Here is a 20499-nt window from a genome sequence, read left to right as displayed (position 1 = left end):
CGCCTATCAATCTATAGCAAAAAATATAAGTTGTTAATATAAACAATATTAGTGGTACATTATTCACCCTTTGTTAACTATAAAGACATATATGACATACCTTAACATATGTGACATTGTTATGTTGGATAAACCATTCATAACCTGCAAGTTCAACAACAACAATATAGTAGAGAGAAGAGTTGTTTGGGAGTCTTTGTATAGGGGCTCGTATGCCTTCTCAAGTAGAGGTACATCGAGGCTATCATCATCATCATCATTAGATATGCTCGGACTAAATGTGTCATGGATCAATGTATTTATACCATCATCTTCAATTGTGTTTTCTAGCACATGATATTCATCTTCCATGGGATCATTATCTTCACCTTGGATATTTGCACCTCCATGTTTTCCTCCACTTTGAAAACCATATCCTTCAGATTGTTGTGGTTCATATCATGTACTTCCCTGGGGAGATAAACCTATATAAAATTGATTAACATAAATAAACCATGATCATCAACTCATCATCAAGTGATTTCATATTTATATAATTTGTTAAAATGATATAATGAACAACTTACCAGTGGATGATAGTCATGCCCCCTTTCAATGTGACCAGTCTCCCTACAATGTCTCTTAACTATTTTGATTAGCAATCTTCTACGATTTAAGCCCTTACAAATTTTGCAAGGACAATAACATTTTCCATCACCTTTTCTTTTCAAGTTAGACCACAATCTAGCGATTGTATCCCTATTTTGTTCTTCACTTATATTATCTGACATGATTGTTCTTTGTAGGAAGCAAAAATTGGGCTATGAAAACTTTGGTCTACAACTTTCACAAACTAAGCAAAACTATCAAAAGTACACAAATCTTCTTAGACCTAGTTAAATATTTTAATATTTTAAAAATACTTTCTTTGACTTTATTCCTAAGACATTTAACCCAATCACCTTTTATAACATTTAGTCAATTTCTCTAGGCAAATTTGTGGATAAGATTATTTGTAAAACTTTGACCAACCCCTTGAAGGTCTTATTTCAAGATACCTTACAACATTAAGCCACTAAAAGAAATTTCAAAACATATAAGCTAAAAGTCTAGTTAAAATATACATTAGATTAAAAAATATACAATTTTCATACCTGAGCGCACTGCTATAACTCGTGCAATGGTCTTCTTGCTTAGCTCTAGAAGCTCTCCAACAATCAAATTATATAAGCTACAAGGCCTAACAGCAATTTCAAAACATATAAGCTACAAGGCAAGACATATTACATGACATGAAAAAATGAGAAAAATTTACAAGCTTTACCAAGACATATTAAATGATTCATAGTGCTAGAGAGATCACAATTATACAAGTCAAACGTAGTCATGAAAAAGAACATAAATTAGTTATTATATGTAATTAAAAGATATATAGTTGGATAGGGACATCCATAGGGCATATTGAAGAAATGAAATGGTCATATAGATTTCATATAGGATTTTGAAGATGATAGTGTTCTAAGGCAAAGAGTCCATTCATATGAACATAATGACATTAAATGTTTAAGCATGGACAATCATCAAATACCAAAATAGAGTAGCAATAAATAATTAGCAATAGTATTTGCTTGAAAGTTTCTAAAGCCTTTTCAAAAAATCCATTTTGTTCTTTTAACTCTTAAATCATTTGCTTTCATTTCTGTCATGATACAATAGCAAGCAATGTTATTCAGAATTATATTCAACAAACCTTCACAGTGTAAATAGCCATCTCCTTTAAACTAGACTCTAGACATGAGGGGGCATCTACATACTCTTCCCCTAAAGGTATCCTAAAGAACAAAAGCCACTATTCTTGAGTTTGTGAATTGCACCTCGAGATGAATGAAGCTTAAAAGGAATAAAAAATGTTTTCATACATTTAAATCAGGATGTAATATTTATTCATAAGTATATACCTTGCAAGCACTCATACTAGCATTTGTGTGTTGCCAGCCACCATAATTTGTCAAGCATTCATTTGTCTCTATAGCTATATTTATAAATGGAAAAAATGGATTACATCAGCCAAGATTTTGTAAAAATATGGCATTCTAGATAAACATGTAAAATAAATTGAATCAAAAAAAGGAATAAAACAATATACTATATTCTTTTTTCGAAAATCAGTAGTTTTTAAGAAATCAATTTGGAGGTTTTCAATTACCATGAATTGGATTAAGAAAGCCTAAACACCTATATCCTAAACACCTATATCTTATGAGACTATATATAAAAGGTGTTAGGAATCTACCTCCAGTCAAACAAATTAGAGGTTTGGTAGTTTCTTTAAATCCTGCACATATGGCCTTCAATATAGCACTTCTCTCCAGCTTGTCTCTCACAATAGAAGAAAAGATGAAATTAAAATGAAAGCCAAAAATGTTACAAAGAGAATGAGCTTTCTTATATTGATTATTTTTCATGATATTATAGAACTCCATATCTATAAGTGCTAGTAGGGTATTGAAGTGGGTGGCCTTCAAACCAGCCTTGGCCAGCACATGAAACACCATTTCATAACAATATTTTAATCCCTAGCCTCCCTTAAGCCACATTACACCCATACTGTAAGGAGTAATACAAACCTAGGTCATATCACAAGCAACGTAAAGAACATTCATATGTTTCCATAGATAACACAACATGAAATGAAATGAGTATAAGTTATTATGTCATTCAGATTGTATTTTTTTGCATTTGGCATACATACAACATTTAGGTCTCTGTTACTCTAAGTCTTGCCAGGCTTTTTTGATTAATTGACAGACTAATTTGTAACATTTGTAATGCCTATCTAGTTCTAGTTGGGTCTTCTATGTAATCTATGTTACTACTAAATCTTAGCATGCTTTCCTAAGTTTAATGTTAACTAAAGAGATATAGATTTGTTTGTGATAACACTTGAATTTACAACATAGGTAAGAGTAAGTTAGCAGCACAAGGAACCAAAAATGAAAAGAAATACTTCATAGTTTCATACCAACAACATGAGGTAAATGTACAAAGATATATAATTAAGCATCATACAGAAGTATAGTAGTACAAACATAGTAGAGAAAAGATCTGTAGTACATGGTACAACTCATTATCATTTGTATAAATCTCAGTATTGAGCATCCTACAGCCAGCATGTAAAATCCTTAACATTTGTGTAATTTTCACTAATTCTCCTTGCTGTTCAAGTTTGATGATATTTTTCTTGATTCCATCTTAAAAACACAATGAACTATAACAACAGAACCCAACAAGTTTTTGCAGAAATTTATTTCATCACAATCCCAGTTCATCATGCATGGTTTATATATAGCTAGTAGTCTCTTTGGAACAGACCTTAACACAACACAAAAATATATATAGTCACTCTACATGCAACTACAATCTAGGTGTATATAGTAGGTGCCATCTTCCCAAACCACAGTTAATAGCTGTGCAAGATTTAGTTTCTATAGAGTCCTCAGCTCCTGGGGTTTCGTTATACACAGACCCTGTCTCCTACTCTACAAGATTTAGACAATAGTATATAATATATGTATACCCAACAAGAGTATAGGCTGTAACCAATGTAGATGCCATAGCAATACATCCATAACTTCATTACCAGCAAGCATTCAGTTTAGTTTTAGGGGGAATATGCTTCAAGAGTTCAATGTCTGTCAGTTTGGGTCTATTTTCATTCGTAAACACAACATTTTGGCATACAAACTACATCGTACTTAGTAAGAATTAAGAACAATGCATAATGGGAGGAAATTCAAGAATTGTTAGTATGTTGCATTGCTATGGACAGAGAGGATAATAGGTGATATTCTCTATCAATTTAACCCTAAATTGGTCTCTAAGGTGGAGTTATTTAGAACCTATGGGTGTTTCTCTATGGTTTCCCTCACATAAAATGAAAACCTTGATACTGTAAGATATGCATTTCCTATAGGTACGTTCCAAAAAATGAAACAAGGAGAGAGAGTGCATGGAAAAAAAGAAAATTTTCATTTTAACTGCTATCTATTATTTTCTTTCTGCAAGAAAAGGAGGAGGATTTAAGGAAACCTATGATTAGTAGCCTCCACTCTAAGGAATTCCTCCCTTGCCACTGCAAATGAAGATCCCCCGCCCTCTATCTCAATGTGTAATACAATTATAGATGCCCGTGCTTTGTCTATCCATGCCTCCTCTTGAACAACAAAACAAAAATAAAAACTACAATGGCAATATTATGAGCAAGGTTTTTTTGGTTTTCTTTCTCCTGCCTTGAACTCGTGAGTTTCTACTGAATGTTACCTTGGCCCTTTCACCGCAGAGATGCCTGTGGATTCTAAACATACAAATTACCCAAATAAGCAATGTTTTTTTTTCTTATATCCCATTAGTGTCACAATTGCGATGTTGTTGGGTTATAATTGAAACAAAAAAGACAAAAACACATAACATTTGTCCGCCGTCACAAATTGCCGTCACAATTTCACCCCAAATGTATTAGTGGGTTAACAATTGGTACTTATGATACACCCCTCCCTCTCAGAAGTCCTCTTCCCATTTGAATATTCCAAAAATTGGTATTAGAGCACTGGTTCTCATAAGGAGAAGCCTAATAGCTTGGAGAAAAAGGTCAGAAGATGGAAGTCTTCAAACTTGGGAAGATCATTGACAATCAGGTGATTGATGTGCAACTAGCTCTACACAAAGTAGAGGAAGCCAGGGATGAACTAAGAAAATATTTGAAAAGAAGGAAGGAGATAGCCATAGCTAAGAATGACATACATTACAAGGAGATTGATACCACACACATATTTTCCAATGGAGATTTCAAGGAATTTGATGCAGCAATAGGATAATTAATGGAGAAAAATAGAGCATGAGCTGAAGAAATCAGATTACTCAAGCTTGAACAAGAATCACAAGTCACAACGCTTTGTGAAGTAACTAAAAAAAAGAAAAGAGCTATTGAAGACAAGGTCATGGTAGAAAATGACAAGAGAAATTTCATCAATAAACTGGAAGAAAAGACAATTGAATTTGAAAAGATTTCAAACATGCAGCTAGACACCTTGAGCTAGATGATGAATGCTCACCATGAGTTGAACATGAAGGACATTGAGATCTCCACCTTGAAGATGCAAAATGAACAATTGTAGAATGAATTGAAGAGAGAAAAGGAAATAATAGAAAGCTACTACAAACATAATGAGGCCATCAAGTATGTTGAGCAATTTCTGAAATCACCAAGGGCTAGTAATGATACTTTAGGACATGGCTACATTAGCACTGAACAAGGAGAATCATCTAAGAAGAAAGAATAAACAAAGGTAAGAACACTAAACCCACTTGTCATTGCTATGGTAAAAAGGGACATACCTCTAATATGTGCAGAAGCAAGAATAGTCATCAACATGTTAAGCCCACAAATGCAATTTTTTTTCATAAGTGCAAAAAATAAGGACATCAAGCACATGAATGTAGAACCAAGACACTGAGATTTGAAGGTCACTACTACAATTGCAAAAAATATGGACATAAAGCTTTTGAGTGTAGATCAAAGCCCATGTGGATACCTAATCAGCCTGCAAGAAGAACCAATCATGCACATCACTATAATTGGGATTACAACACCAGGTATAGCTATCACTATTGTCAAGATTATGGACACATTCCTAAAAATTGCATAAGAACACATTTTAAGGGAAATTACAGTGGATGGTTAAATCAAAATACTTTTTTTAGTTGCTTGAAGATTGGTCATATCAGTAGAAATTGTCTAACAAAGGTCAAAGCACCCAAGATTGAAGTTAATAAGGGCAAAGAAAAAGTTAATGAGGAACACATTGGGGAATATATGAAGAAGACATGGTAGAAGAAAGGTGAATACAACACATCAAATGGAGAGATCACTTTGCCCAAGAGGTCAAGTGATCACACCTCATCTAATTAAGCACTAAAAAGGCGCATATGGCTGATACATATAAAGATGTATCACAAATCAACCCAAAAAGAACATAGGAACACTGCAAAGAAGAAATCTGCATAAGTTAAGATGCCAAGATAAAAGTTGGAGGATGATGTCGAGCTAACTTTTGTTGCTGAGTAAAAATCTAGTATAGGTCGAGTTAAAATAGACTAGTGGATGCCGAGTAAAGTGATAACAAGAGCTGTTGAGTAAGTGAAAAATAGTTGATGCCAAGTTAAAAAATCCTTTAGAAGATGAGTATATAGCTATAAAGCACAAAAGCAATAAATGCTAGGTTTCAAGCCTAATAAAAGTGAAAATCATTCATTTTCACGACATTCAAACAAAGAGCAAAAATTAGAAGAGCTAAGAAGTGATCAAACAACCACTTTATAGTCACTCACATCAAATACAATAGACATTCATCATAAACTTATTAATCTAATCGTATTTATTAAGTGTTGAGCTACGCAAAGTTTTTAATTTTTAATACATTTTAAAGCCCTAGTTTGGTAATATGGCTTCTAGCTCAAGAAACCCTAAGGCTAAGGGAGATCATGAAATTCAACTGGTTAGCAATGAAGTTAAACAACCTAAATTCAGACCAATAACTGAAGTAGCCTATAAAAATGACTTGGCTGGCGCACTATCTATCATTCCACCCAAAGTTATTATGGTTCAAGATGTAAGGAAATGCTACAATTGTAAAATTGGTGCTATAGGTGACCTAGAAATCTTTAATGCCTATGATAAGTTATGTGAGAATAAGATATTCAAGGATGAGTTTTCAATTGTTGAGAAGAAGGGTTTAACTAAAACCCTAATTTTTTCCATAGTGTTTAAAATAAAATGGATTCACATTATTCTGAGCCAAATTCATGATAGATGTTTGTGGCTAGAGTTAGGACCGGTCAAGATTACTAAGAGGATTGTGCATAGGGTTACTACTCTTCCAACCCTAGATCAACCAAAAACATTGAGAAGTGATAGAAAGGAGATAATTGAGAAGAACACGGGTGCAAAATGGAACAATAGGGGAATGACTATTGATACTATGAATGATCCCTTACTTGACTTTGTTGTGAGGATAATTTCACATAAATTTTATCAATCTAGTAGACTAAACAATTTTCCCTACATAGCTGTTGATGTGGCATACAAGTTAGTAAATAAAGATCACACCTATGATCTAGCTAAAATCATGTTGCAAAAAATCAATGAGAACTTAGGAGCCATAAGGAGATCAAAAGGTGCATGGTGTAAATTTGGCTCAATTCTCATGTGCATATTCTTTTATGTGATGGAAGAGTTCCCTTCATTTGGGAAGGTAAACTAGAATTCTAACAAGATAGTAGTCAGTCAAATTAATGAGTTCATTGATCAAATGGGAAACAATTTTGAAGCCCAGATGACTGGCTACTTTGAATATTTTAAGAAGTCTATGAAGAAAAGGATGAGGATACTAGTCTCACTAGTTGAGAAACATGTAAATGACATATGCTTCTTGGTTGATATTGACTTCACATATGTTCAAGTTGCAACACCAAGGGTAAGATGGCTAAGACCATTAGGATATGAACTGGATATTGATGAAGCCTCAGCAGTAGTCACAACATTGTTAGCAAAAGAAATTGATAAAGCAGAACCTCACTTTGGAAATTATGATGTTGTTAAGTCCAAAATTGAGATAGAACTAAAAATTGCTTCATTTGTTAAGAAGAAGGATAAAATGGTGAGGAAAATAAAGAAGACATTTGGAGCAAATATTGAAGGTGAAGCAAAAGAAGTAGAAGTGGAAGGAGAAAGTGAAGAAGAAGAAGAAAAAGGGCAAGAAAAGGACAAAAAGGAAGGTGGTGAGGAAGAAGAAGCCGATGAAGCACCCACATCTACCAAGTAGAAGAGAAAGGAAAAAACACAGCTTGCAACTTAGTCAAAGCCCAAGAAGGAAACAAAATCAGCCCCAACCAAGCTACCTCCAACCAAGTCAACAACAACAAGGGTCACAACAAGAGCATCAAATCAAAAGGCCAAAGAGGTAGCTAAACAAAAGAAGAAAGCTAGTGCACAACCAATAGAAGAGCCCAAGAAAAGAAGAAGATATGTGGCTCAACTAGACATAGAAGATGAAAAGACATAATCTAAAGATATAAGACAATTTAAAGTGGTAAGTCATCCACCAAAGTCTTCCATTGATAAATTATGTGTTAAGATTAAGAATGGAGACTTAAATGATTTGAAGAATGTAAATTTTAATAAGCTCACAAAAGATGAGCAAAATAAAATAGAGACATCTATCTATAATATGATGGTAGAATATAAACATACACCTCTTGAATTGGATAGTTCATTGCCAAAGGAATTATACAAGATTGTAGAGGAAAAATGGCATTTTTCTCTACAAACTGAGAAAGAAATAAGGGAGTCTACCTTAGCAAGGATGTTTCCTGATTTGACTAAAAGTCAAATAAAAAATGCAGTTAAAAGGCACAACAATAGATTTACTCCCAAATACAGGGCATTCAATATTCTACAAAATAAAATTGAAGAGGTTGTGAATAAAACCACAAAAGTGTGGAAAGTTATCTACAAGAAAATTGATGATGTATTTGATGAAGAATACAAGGTAGAAGCAAGTGCCAAAAAAAAGGAAACAAAAGAAGCAAGAAGAAAGAAGATAGAAGAGAAGAAATAAAAATATAGTGTGCAAGGCAAACAACTGCCACCTCCCAGCCCTCCTCACTCATCTACTACACCTACAGAGATAGTCATCATAAAAGATGTTACTAGAAAAATAGTTAAAAACATCAACCCACTCACTGCAAAGGATCTCTCAAAGATCCTTCACCAATCTACTCTTCAGGCACAAATAGTCACAAATCCTATATTGGTGAGTGTAGATGAAATACAAAGAGTAGCAACAACACCACAAAGACAAAAGGTGAAGCCAAAGGTACAACCTTTTACATACACTGAAGCTAAAGTTTTGATGTTGCCACCACCACCTCCACCAAGTGTAAATATAGATAATGCTCAGATGCCGAGTACAGAGGAGAAAAAATTAGATGAAAAGGATGATGTAGAAAAAGAAAAGGCACAGGTTGCCATTCAAACATTGGTAGAATTATCGAAGACTGGAACTCCTACTAAGACTATTCAGGAGCCAAACACTAAAGTTATTCCATTCCAATTCTCCACATCAGGCTCAAGTTCAACAAAAATGGCCAGGGTACTTCACTATGGAGACCTTGAACTAGATGAAGAAATTGAGATACCCTCCTATGATTCCAAAACTATCACAATGGTACAAATGACTGAAATGCAAAATGCATTGGATAGAAGGATGAGGTAGGAAATTCTGAGAAAAGAGTTTAAAAAAAAGAAAACACTTCATGATATCAAGGACATCTTCATGGATTCCTTCAACTTGTAGTCACCAGATGAAGGGAAACCAATAATTAAGCAACTATCAGACATAGTTGATCAGGTGACAATTGAAGACTAGGATACCAATGTTAAACTAATGGAATGGTTAGAAATGAAGTTTCAAGGTAAAGTTAATGAGAAGATATCAAGTGGCATTGCACTTGAACATGTAAAGTTGGCCAAAACAATTGATAAGGAAAAAATTGTTCTTGAAAATATTTTTTCATTATATATGAAGTTGTGTGATTTTTCAAAATTCACACAAGAAACTAATCAATGAATAATGAGCTTGGAAAGGAACTTGAAAATCTCTAGTATGCAATTACCTAGAGATCCAACTCAAAGTGAGAAGCATTTTGCATAAACAATTCATACACAAAGGGAGTTAGGTGTGCTAACAGTAGAGGAGGAAAATATAAAGGCTAAATTGATGTAGATCTAGTCCTCTATAACCCCTAATTTAGAAATCCTCTACAAGGAACAAGTCTATGCTAAGACAATATTAAAGAAAGATCCCAATCTTTCTACTCTTAATGGAATTGTACACCTTGCTGTAGAGACTACAATCCAGCACAAGTCATTGGACATTGCTTTGGAAAATTGGGATGCAACTCTAAAAACAATAATGGACATAAATAACAATTTTTTGGCTAAATATGGTATTAATCCATAGAACCCTTTGACATTAGTGTCAAAAAGGGGGAGAATGGAGAAAAGTGGAGACATATATTATAGGGGAGTAATATATTATAGGGGGAGTAATAACAAAAGGAGGAGAAGATATGCAATTACCAGGGTAATTACCAAATTCAGCAAAATTTTGACAAATTTTGATAATTCATTCATTTTGAAAATAAACTAGAATGATTGTATATAGCCAAAAAGGGGAGACAAGGAATAAAGAAGTGAAGGAGAGATGTAAAATTTTGGTAATCACATGGAATATAAGCACATCATACAGATCAGATACAACATACAGGGTCAAAATCTAGAATAGATCAAAGGACAAAAAGGATAAGGCATATTGGTACAAAATTTCAAAATTCAAGGGCATAATCAACTTAGGGAGAGCTATAATAAGTTAAGTGTTTTTGAAACTCATGTCAAAGGGGGAGATTGTTGGTCAAATAAATAATATTGACAAATGAGTGTCAACACAATTAACCATTTTCATCATACATGCCTAGTACACAATAGGTGCCAAGTCATAGTTAGTGCCAAGCAGATTATAGTATAACACATGTTGAGTAATAGAATCATTCAGGTGTTGAGTAATAGAATCATTCAAATGTAGAGAAACTCATAACAATATATGCCAAGTGATACAGGACACAATAGGTGCCAAGCAAACTAGGAAACATGGTAGAAGTTGAGCAATCTAGAAATAGTATATGTCGAGCATTAGTAATACTTCATGTGCTGAGCAACATAGGATCAGCATAAGAATTTTTGCCTACACAAATTAAGATGTAAATTGTTTTTTTTTAAAGTTGACTTAAAGAAATTTCAAAGGAGAAAGAGGATAAGGACAAGTCATTTGTATTCCCTATGAAATTTGCATTCAACCAATCAAAAAAATTGTGAAGGCATGCAACCAATGAGAAAAATGCAAAATATGAGCAGGAATTTGAGATTCAATTTGGATCGTAGATCCATATCTAACCCTAAGTCTTCACATTATTTATAAGGAAGATGAATGCACCATTGTATGTGAGGAAGAAAAGTTTCATAAGTGGAGATTGTAATGAAATCTCAGTGAAAGGGATAGTAGTTATATTTAGTTGACCATAGTAGAACATGAGACATATACAGAGATCAAATCAAGCAAGGATCAAAAGTGAAAGAGTAGTTCAAGTGCCTAAACCTCGCAATTTGAGATTTCATTCAATCAGGTCAAAAGTTCTAATACTCTCTCACAATTGTATTAGAAGTTGAAATCCTATGGTGATAGGTTAGCCTAACAGCTTGATAGGAAAGTCTTTGAAGAAGGACAAGAAAATCTTATGTATTAGGTAGGTTTAACAACCTCTATGTAAATCCTTTAACAGGGTCACACTTCATGTAAAGTGTTTGTAAATCCTTTCAACAGGTCACTATTGACACAATGTAAAGCCTTTAATAGGGTAGGCCTTTAACAAGGCAAACCATCAGAAGTGGTTGAATTCATTGCTGCAGTAATTTTGTGGGTGTCATCCCCACCCTAGTTTTACCTTCTTATTCTTGGAGGGTTTCTGGGTAACCAAAATCACTTGTGTTATGTGTTGATGCATGCTCTCATTTTATATTTGTTTACTTGCATGCATGTTAATTTTAGTTTTATGTTGTTATGAATTTGAAAGGTTAACAATTGGTACTTCTGATTCACACCCCCCCCCCCTCAAAAAAAGTCCTCTTCCCATTTGAATATTCCAAAATCACTCCAAATAGGGTGATTGTAATCCTTTAACAAGGTCACATTTAATAGTGTGTATTGTAACCTTTAATAGGGTTGGCCTTTCATAGGACATCACTTCAGAAGAGTGAATAGAGTAGCATGTTATTAGTGATTTTTTCTAAATTGGTTTTCCACATAAATCATTGTGTCAAGTGTGTTGATGAATTTGTTATGTTTCATGCTTTACATTTCTACAAGTTGATTTGATAGTAACCTACAAGTTTTTAGTGATTGCATAATCTTATGGATGCATGCATGAGTATAAATGTTTTATGGGTTCATTAAGCTATGAAAAGTTTTATTTAAATATATCTAGACCTTGGATAATTGATTCACACAAACCCCCACCCCCACCCCAGTTATTATAAAGAATTCCAACATATCTTTCATTTTCTTAAATCTTCTTTTGGTGCTTCAAGTTGCTGCAGTATGATCTAGATTTCAATCATCTGATTCTCAATGAGCTTTCCTAATTTGCAAGCCTCCATATCCAAGATATGAATTCTCAAGCTGTTAGACTTCTTTCAAGAGAACATTTCTTAGATACCAATTATTAGAAGTCTTATGGGAAACAAGATACCAAGGGGTGGGGGAGAGGGTTGAATTAGGATCTATATAGCTTTTCACTTCTTAAATAATATAATAGATTAACTCCATTCACTCCTAATCCATCTCATATCTTAGATCTCATGCCACACTACATCATTTAGGGTCAAATTGTGAGGGTAGTGTAATTTGTGGTGATTTTCATTTTTTTTTGTAATCACCTATAATGCCCTCACAATACTGATGTTGGCATCATAATTTTAATGCATGCGTGAGTATAAACAAAAAAAGGAAAACAAGACATAAATCATTCCATATTTTTTTTGACTATGGAGAGTTGTGTGCAAAAGAGGGTGGAGAGCTCCAAATGAGGGTGGAGAGCTTTGAATGTTTTCATGCCCTTGTGATCAATGCATTTTTTTGTTGTGCCCTTGTGATCAATGCATTTTTTTGTTGTGCCCTTGTGATTTCTTCATTTCATTTTTGTCCCCTTTTTCTACCTTTTCATTGCCTTGTCATGCCCTTGTGATCTCTATGTCCTTTCTTTGTATGTTTCTTCAACAGGAGAAGAGGTACCTATGTAAATATTCTTTTCTTTTCCTTCTAAACATATATCTCTTTATATTTCCTTCTAAACATGTATCTCTTTATATATACAAAGAGATCTTTTTTAAGGTTCTTTAATACATATTAGCACAATAGAAAAATTAATCCAGCTTCATACATATTCCAAAATCCAAATAATAAAATAGTAAAACTCACTCAACTCATGCTAAGTTACTTACCTCAAGATCCTGCACAAAAATAATGCAGACAAGGAAAAATGGGCAGAGTTCACAAGAAATTTTACAAAAAACATATCATAGTAGACATTTTTAGAAAGAAACAAGCCATAATCTAGTTAAATTGGTCTAGTTGCTGATTAGCTTGTTTGATTACAAATTTTTGTAGAACTATAATCAAATTAGGTACAATAAAATGAACAATCAACTATTCCCATTTAGCAAGATCAAATATAATTTTTCAAGATGATTAAATTTCATATGTACATGCATCACTTGCATGCTAGGCATATAGCACATTCCCCAACTTATAATGAATGGTCGGATATAAAGGTTCCATACATTGGCCCAAAAATGGAAGCAAAGGATGTAACCATGTGTGTATTGGTAGAGTCTCCCTCTAAGGATCCCAATTATGTACTACTGTTATTAATTTGGGCATCACTATATGATCTAGAATATTATGAAATATTGAATCCTATAGTAACTTCTCCCATATCTCTAGAAAATGTAGCATAGGTTTAGGGTCCCTTGGCTCCTAGGAGTTTTTAGTAGCTATTCTCACTGCTAGAAGAATAACTTCAGTGAAGAGACTAGTGTAAGGAGTTGAAGAAGCAAGTTTTTCTTCTATGTAAATGACATAATCATGAGGCTCATTCCCTTGTAGAAGCCTTTTCCACAATGAAATTATCTCTAAGCCTTCCAAAGGATGTTGAAGTGGTACCCAAACTTGAAACACTCTTATAAGCAATAGGAAAGCAAATGCAGATGCAATGCATGACTAATTGCACAACTTGACAAGCCAGTCATAATGGAAGTAGCAAGATAATACTGGCATATGAAAAGATCCAATAAAGCACAAGAACATGTTTGGGATGTCTTTGCCTTCTCATATTGGAAATTAAAGTGAGATCTACCCATTACTCCTAGCGTAGGGGCAAATGATAAATAATTTTATACTAGGCCTATACAACACTTACCCCAACTTCAATCCACATCATCAAATTTAGAGGGCATATGAATTCAAGTATAAACATATATAGCTCACATTGAAGATAATTGGATTAGCACAATTTTTTACTATAAGGTAAAGACCTATAAATATCAATAGATTTGATAGTAAATAGGTTATAACTTATTATGAAGATGTTTGAAGAGGATGGAAGCTATTTCCAAGGTGATCATGACACAAAAAGAAAGAATGTAATTCCCACTATAGATTGGTCAAACAAAGATGAATTTTTGATGCAATAATGATTCATGTTTAACACTATTCACTTGCACATGGATAAACCAATAGATGGATAAGTTGAAGGAAAAAAGAATTCCATTGAAATATGATTTAATAAAAGATGTAGAAGAACCAAATGAGCAATCATGTGAACAACTCCCTAAATGTTCAAGAAAATAAGAAGGCCAAAATAAAAAGAAGAATGGAGGGAGTGAAAAGGAGTTACAAACAAGAGGAATGAAGAGGAAGGGGATAGAGGACAAGGGGTTGGAAATATTCAATACTAGGCTAAGTTATTGAGAGGGGAGGGGTTAATCAGTAACTTATATAACTTCTACCAATTTTAATTATGAATCCAATAAACAATTTAACTTTTAATTCATCACATCTGATCTAATTGCATGCATGAGAAACTAAAAATATAAAAGCATCCAAAAAACATGAATACAATGATTTGGTGACCTAGAAACCTTCCAAATAGAAAGTAAAACTAGGGTGGGGATTAAACCCACAAACTTTACTATTGTAGTATAAAGTTGGCCTATTAAGGCTTACGTTGATCACTTCTGATGATCTGCCCTGTTAGGAGGAAATAGGACTATTAAGTCCACCTTGTGAGAGTATTTACAAACATACAATGAAGTATGCACTTGGTAAAGAGATTTAGAAAAGACTGTTAGGTTTACCTTGTTAAAGGATTTTGACTGGTTCACCTATTAGGATGAAGCAATAGATCTTTGAATTTGCAACTAAGTTTGCTAATAGAGATTCCTTGATGTATTAATCACTTTTCAATGATAGATTTGTCACTATTTCTCCTTATGTTTTAGATTACAGTAAAAATAGGTTTTGAAGGTGACCTAGATCCCTTTAGCAAAAATAGAAAAGATAGAGCATTAAAGTCCACCAGGTTTTACAAGGACCTGAAACCTACTGAGAAACAACATCAAAATCAAGTTTTATAGGGACCTAAAACCACATAAAATATCCAATAAAAGTACCCAACTTTTACAAGAACCTAGAACCTAGTTTAAATGATTCGGGGGGATATTTTTGTCAAAAATTCAAGTATCTCCAAAACTCCAACAATCAGCATCAGATTAAACTCCTTGAAATTTTGGACCCAACACAATTTGAATAGGTGAGAAAGGAGTCCGTACACAAAAGTTATGACCAATCAAAGATTGGTCAAATTTAGGTACAGAGGCTATTAAAAAGGCAAAAAAATAAAACTCTCCAAATTTGGTTAAATTTGGCATCAAATCAAAGGTCTCGTCAAGAGCTCTCCAACTATGTTCATTTTGTCAAAAACTAAGATTGTATGTGAAAATGGCAACCGATTGAAGTCCGAGGTGGTGTGGCATTAAAAAATATATATATATATATTTAAATTTTTTTTAAAAAATGCCATTCAAAAATATAGTTGATGGTCGGGGGAGTTTGAACCCATGACCAGTTGGCTCTAAAGCTTGGTTGGTGGCCATTGGCCCATTGTTTCATTTCAATATATATCCGGCGCACATTAGATATAACCCCTTCCCACCAAAAATTGGAGGGAAACGAGGCTGCCAGCGGGGTTGGAACCCCTGACCGACACCTCTTACAAAATGTTCAACTGCCAATGTGCTATTTTGGCGCTTTAAGATATATTTAGCACAATTTTAATTTATCCTTTAAATCGACGGCCTAACCTTAGTAAAATAAGGTTATTATCTATTTTGACCCCAAAATTAACATAAGCCAAATCTTTCAAAAATGGCTAAAGGTTAATTCAAAGGGAGGAATTAATTGAAGGGTCTAATATTATATCATTTTGTTATAGCCTTATTTTGGCTAATTTCATGTATAAAAAGGGGGTTTAGGAGACTCTTAAGGGCATTCAGAAAAAGGAGAGAATGTCCAAGTGCTGAGTATAAGGGAGATTTTTTAAGTGCTCATTCCTGTACTTTAAAATAGTGTAATGCTATTGTACTTCAAAGGAATGATTTTGTAAACATTTGTACCTAATTTTGGAGATAATCGGATCGGTCCCCCTATAGGAGTAAGACCCGAAGACGTAGTCCTTATGGATGAACTCCGAGATCAAATTGTTTGCATCTTCTTTCTCCCAATTTCTCTTTTGATAGCTTAATCTTGTTGTTCTCTTATTTTAATTACATTAATTTGATTCATTAAAGGTTTAAATTAACTTTATGTAATCATTTAGCATTTCTCTATAATAGTCCTAGATCCTAATTAGATCAAATTTGGTATTAGAGCTTCTGTTGGACTAGTATTGCAAATTTGAATGCTAACAAGATCCAAGATTGAGAAAAGTGAAGGAAAGCTCGAGGAATACAATCCTGAGATTGGAAAACGAAGGACTAAACCATCATCACAAATGGAAAATGAAGGTGGTGGACAAGCTTTTCAAGATAAGAGTATTCAAAAGACTCTTCAAAATATGCAGACAATGGTAGAAGTTTTGGTACAAGAAAGAGAAGAGAAGATGCGAAGACATGCAGCTTGAAAGGACAAAGGGAAAAAGAAAGGCGATGATCGTGATACACCAAAGACACCTCCATCTTCTCCTTCTTCTCCCTCATCTCCTTCTCCCCCCTCTTCTCCTTCTTCTACCCATTCTGAGTCTTCTAATATTTTTAAGGGTGGACATAAGCCTCGAATCAAGTTGGATGTAAAGTTTGACTTGCCAAAATATTGTGGGAAGTTAAATGCCGAGAAACTAGATGACTGGATTCAGCAAGTAGAAGTCTACTATAGAGTTCAAAACCTTGTAGATGATGTTGATAGAATTCAGTTAGCCACTCTTCGATTAGGTGGTGTAGCCTTAACTTGGTGGGAAAGTAGGTCTCGGGATGAAACTTCACAACATGGTAAGTGTAATTTGTCTTGGTCAGAATTTTTTACTGCTTTAAAGAAGCAATTCTACCCCCTAGGCCATATGCAGTAGTTAATGATGAACTGGCAACATTTTAGGCAAGGGAAAGGTCAGTCTATCCAGGATTACACCCACAAATTTTGTGAAAAAGCTATTTCATTAAATGTCCCATTATATACCTAGGACACCTTACTCAAGTATATAGGTGGTCTTCATTCTTACCTAAGGCATTCTATTCTCATCTTAAATCCTTGTAATTTGGATGAAGTATGTGTCCAGGCAACACATTTAGAATCAAGGGGTAAGGGTACTTTCATTGATAAGTCTGATAAAAAGCCATCTAAGTCTGAGAAAAAGTCCAAAGGAAAAGGGAAGGGTAAAAAGACAACAATAGTAAAGAAAGAGGGTGAGAAACCCACATGCTCACATTGCAAGAAAGAAGGGCATGATGATTCTAAGTGCTGAAAGCTGCATCCTGAAAAGAGGCCGAAGCGATTTGGTGGAAACAAAGGAAAACAAAAGAATGCTGCTATAACTCAACAAGATCTTGGATCTAACTTCAAAGATGAGACAAAAATTGTTGCTACCAGGATTCAAGGTAAAGGAAAAGGTATATCTCTTTCATCAGCTACAAGTTCTTCTAGTATAAGTGCAAGTACAAGTAAAGAATCTTCTCCTAAGAATGATAAGCAAAGGAATGAATTATTTCACATCCAAGTTGTTATTAAAAATACTAAGGTTGATACACTATTTGACATGGGTTCTCAAGTTAATTTGATATTTAAAGAAGTTGTTAAAAAGCTTAAGTTGACTACAATGCCTCATCCAAAACCATACCCTCTTGGATGGGTTTGCGATGGTGCATAGTTACAAGTAACTAAACAATGCAAGTTAAGATTCGCTATCACTGCAAACTTTTTGGATGAGGTAGAAGCTGATGTAGTCCCTTTAGATATTTGTGGTCTTGTACTTAGGAGTCCCTATTTGTATGATCGACAGGCTATCTTCTGTAGGGGGGAAAATAAGTATCATTTGTTTAAAGAAAATATTGAATACATTGTACGGGCACATAAGGTTAAGACTAATCTAGCATTAGTCAATGTTGGTCAAATGAAAAGGTTAGTCAACTCTAGTAAGAACTTTGTGTTAATGCTTTTAAAAGCCAAAAAAGATGAAACATCTGAGGAATTTAAGGGATGTGATCCAAAACATAAGGCTAAAATGGTCAAAAAAATTTCCACTTATGATGACTTGTTTCAGGAACCGAAAGGATTGCCTCCTAAGAGAGAGATACAACATGAGATTCAGTTGCAGCAAGATGCACCACTTCCTAATATTGGCATGTACCACTTATCAATGTTGCAGAATGAAGAAATCAAGAAGCAAGTTCAAGAGCTGGTTGAGAAAGGAGTTATTCATCCTAGTACTTCTCCTTGTGGTTCTCCTATTGTGTTGGTTCCAAAGAAAGATGGAACTTGGAGAATGTGTATTAACTACAGGGCTCTGAACAAGATAATGATAAAGAACAGGTACCCTCTTCCTAGAATTGATGATTTACTTGATCAGTTGAAACATGTAATTTATTTCACTAAGCTAGACTTACGTAGTGGATATCATCAAATAAGAATTGCAGAAAGTGATATTTGGAAAATTGCTTTTAAGACAAAACAGGGACTTTATGAGTGGTTGGTTATGCCATTTGGGCTTTGTAATGCACCAGCTACATTTATTAGAGTCATGAATGATGTCTTCTATCCCTTTATTGATGATTTTGTCATAGTCTATTTAGATGATATTCTTGTATTCAGTAAGTCTTGGGATGATCATGTAATTCATGTAAAGAAAGTACTTGATGTACTGAGAAAAGAAAAACTCTATGTAAATATGTCAAAATGCAAATTTGCAAAGACATCCTTAGTGTACTTAGGCTATGTCGTAGGGAATGGTCAATTGAAAGTAAACCCTGCAAAGGTTGAATATATTGTAAAATTGCCTAAGCCAAGTACAGTTACAGAAGTCAAGAGTTTCTTAGGTGCAGTTCACTGCTGGAGGAAGTTCATTGCAAATTTCTCTTTCATTGCATCATCGTTGCATGCATTAACTAGTACCAAGGCAACCTTTTAGTGGGGAGGTCCGCAATAGAAGGCTTTTGATACTTTGAAGGAAAAGTTGAGTACTGCACTAGTGTTAGCTCTATCTGATTTACATCAACCATTTGAAATTGAGATGAATGCGAGTGGGGTTGCCATGGGAGCTGTACTCATGCAAGGAGGTAAACCAGTCTACTACCACTCTGAAACTTTTTCAAGAGCAGTAAGTAACTATCCTACGTATGATAAAGAACTTTATGCTTTAGTTCAGAGTGTTAAAAAATGAAAACATTATTTAATGGGAAAAAAACTATAATCCACACCGATCACCAGCCACTACAATATTTGCACTCACAATCTAAGTTGCAACAAAGTAGGCACTTTAGGTGGATGGGTTTTCTACAATAGTTTCATTTGGTGATTAAGTATAAGAAGGGTTCCCATAACAAAGTAGCAGATATGCTGTCTAAACCTCCTATTCAGAATACTTTTATAATTCTTCAAAATAGTTCTATGGTTCATGAAAGTTTTCAGGAACAATATGCTAATGATGAGAACTTTAAGGATATCTATGCAGCTTTAATCCAAGGTAAACATGTAGAAGAGAAAGATTACTATGTGCAGGATAATTTGTTGTACCACTTGGGAAAATTATGTATTCCTAAAAATGAACAAGCACATGTAATCCGTGAAGCACACACCTCGTTGATTGCAGGACATTTTAGGGTAAGTAAGAGACTGGCTCAATTACAAAAGTATTGTTATTGGCCTCGTATGTAGGAAACTGTCACCAAGTATATAAAAGGATGTGTAATGTGTGCAACTAGAAAACCAAGTAATAGGAAATTGGGTTTGTACACACCATTACCTGTACCATCCCATCCATGGGAAAGGGTGTCTATGGACTTTGTGGGAGGTTTACCTATGTCTAGGAAGGGTCATGATTATTTGTATGTAGTAGTTGATTGGTTCAGCAAAATGTGTATTTTACTGCCTTGTAAAAAGCAAGTTACTGCTGAAGTGACTACTCATTTGTACTTTCAAAATGTATGGGTTCATTTTGGGTTTCCCACTTCTATTGTATCAGATCGAGATTCTCGATTCTTAGGAGAATTTTGGTCATCTTTGTGGGGACTCATGGACACTAAGCTGA

Source organism: Cupressus sempervirens, chromosome 4, assembly GCF_028749045.1.
Source record: "Cupressus sempervirens isolate cs-2001-9-10 chromosome 4, ASM2874904v1, whole genome shotgun sequence".
NCBI classification, from domain to species: domain Eukaryota; kingdom Viridiplantae; phylum Streptophyta; class Pinopsida; order Cupressales; family Cupressaceae; genus Cupressus; species Cupressus sempervirens.
Note: the sequence above shows the minus strand (reverse complement) of the source record.